We start from the raw sequence: 2,596 nt of genomic DNA, 5'->3' as shown, positions 1-2,596 counted from the left end.
CAAAGATGCGTCCTACACCATTTTCACGCCTTGAATCCTTATCCCATCATGAACTCCATCTTTACAGGATTAAGATCCTACGGGCAGTCTTTAAGATCGGTGAATCTTGTTCGAAGTTAGGACGCCAGAATTTCTTTCCACTGAAGTTTTGGCATTATATTATTAAAACTTTGTTGAAATCTCTCCCTCATTTGCATATAGATGAAGTATCTGTTATTAAGGTGCATATGATATTTAGAAGCATGAAGTCTCCTCCTATATTTTTGTCATTACCGAAAATTGTTATAAGACTACTATTGTCATTCTATAAGCCTTCTTTTAGTTAATATTCAATAAAAAAGAATACCCTAATGACTCGTCCATGAAATATGGTAATATTCTTATGAATCAAGCAACTCTTAAAACGTGATATATACCATTACAGGAATACCATTTTCAATCTATTTATTTTATAGTCATAAAAAAAATCACTGGTGTTAGGTAACTGCTTAGAGGGATGAAATATCCTCGTGTTAACGTTATTGGTGGGAGGGGGGGTGGGGGGGAAGAATGAATTTCTGAGTAAAAGAGGAAGTTAGGTATATGATAACATTAAGGTGGTAAAATATCGCTAAGAGATCGACTACTTTTGAAAGGACTAGTTTTTTCCTCGAGTAGTATCATTTTTTTTTTTTTTCATTATGAAACATCTTTAACGGTACTTTTAAGTGAAAGTTTCCCATAAATTTCCAAAATTCTGCAATATAATAGGTTTTGGAACAGACATTCACGTAAAACTGATAAAATGAGAGAAAAGACACAAGTCAAAGTCAAATGATAAGGCCATATTTGAATAGAAACTAATGTGGATGATTCATGATGGCTCAAGTTTTATGCACGAAATGTGGACAGAGAGTAAATGTTCACTAACATTTATCCTATCGAGAAATATTCATAGACATAATATTGAGAATTTCACAAAGCAATCGGGCTCAGATTTCTAGCCTTGAATACCAGATGTCCTAATAATACTGATACGTTCTCCGTATGGTATACCCTAAAGTGTTATATTTAATTCTGCTTAAAATAGTATATGTTAAAGCAATAATAATGAAGCTCACGGGAGTTGTATACATTATACCTTACATACTTCAATCACACAAAATGGTGGTAGTGCTATCAGTGGATCTCACAAGGTTCACTAGAAGTTCTTTGACTTAGGCTAGCCTATACTTATTCGACTCTGTTAAGCATTGGTTGACATGAATTCTTACTAAAATTCAATGTAGGCTAAACCAGTCTTTCTTTATATTGCACCTGACCTTGTTGCTCACAACTTCTACCTAGAATGCAGACTGTATTTATATTGCAGTCGAAAGTCATCCAGAGAGAAAAGTCAAATAGGTAGTACCGGTTGCAGTGAACTTATTGCCAAGTTTATCTGCTTACCACAGTAAGTTCGTCCAATAAAGGACTCAAGCTGTATCCATGGCTCGCTACCTCCTGATGCCATATAAGTTTTATGTTCCAGTTCATAAATAAAACAATAGAACCACGATAAAACCTCGTGTCCAAGTGATGTAAAGGAAGGAAGCTCGAGAGTCGAGTGAGTCGCCACCCGCCAGTCACTCCCCAGCCTAGGAGAGTCGGACCACTAGGGTCGACGTCATCAAGTCATGACGTCACATCGGACAGGCCTTCTATCTCGGTGGTCTTGCTGCAACCCCCTTTCATTCACTGTGTAAGACTTCCGTTCGTGTTCTTTCTTCCATCTTACTTTCCAGCCCCACCTAACAGTTGTTTGATAGTGCAACTGCCCTGTTTTCACCCTGTTACGCCTTTAAAATGTTTTGTCTCAATATCCTTTTCAGCAATGAACGACCTCACAGCCCCCAGTGGATAGCTTGTGGCCTAAATTTTATACTCCATTCCCTTCCATTCCATTCCATTTAGTGTTAGAGTTCTTTGATGAGGTAATGATTGTAAATGATATTGATCAGGTGTGTATCTTCTTATAAAAAAGTCGTTTTCTAAAACAGAAAATTCAAACGATCATCCTTCTGAACAAATCCCTGTCTCGTTGCTTTAGCATCAAGGTACTATTAAATAGCAAGAAGAGAAATGTGTGTGGAGACGAAGCTGACGGTGCTTCCTTTATAAATCTATTCTCCAAAGAGCAACTGAGTCTCAGACAGGCATCTCGATTCTCATTACTTTTCATCTCTGTCAATGGAAGGCAAATGAAGCTAATCACAGAAATATCAGATTGTCAGTTTTGTAATCGAGCTTCTGAGCTTCTGCACTGTCACCTGCCTCGGGAATCCCGACTTTAAAAGAGCCAAAACCCCGGGAGTTAAAGTAAAATGCTAATAATGTCGAATTGCTGTTTTTAAAGTAAAATGCTAATAATGTCGAATTGCTGGCGTCATCAGTGTCGTTTGTGGCTTACCCGTTCTTTCCCTAGTTAGTGGTAGCTTGTTCTCTCACAATGACACGGAGAAAGTGATGTTTTTTATGATGAAAACGTCGGATAAGACGCGAGTGATTCTGCTGTTCGATTTATATGTCGTAATAAGCTGACATGGTTATTAGGGTACTTTTTCTTAGTTGCTTTTAC

The sequence above is a fragment of the Macrobrachium nipponense genome, chromosome 1, assembly GCF_015104395.2.
Source record: "Macrobrachium nipponense isolate FS-2020 chromosome 1, ASM1510439v2, whole genome shotgun sequence".
Taxonomy (NCBI): Eukaryota; Metazoa; Arthropoda; class Malacostraca; order Decapoda; family Palaemonidae; genus Macrobrachium; species Macrobrachium nipponense.
Note: the sequence above shows the minus strand (reverse complement) of the source record.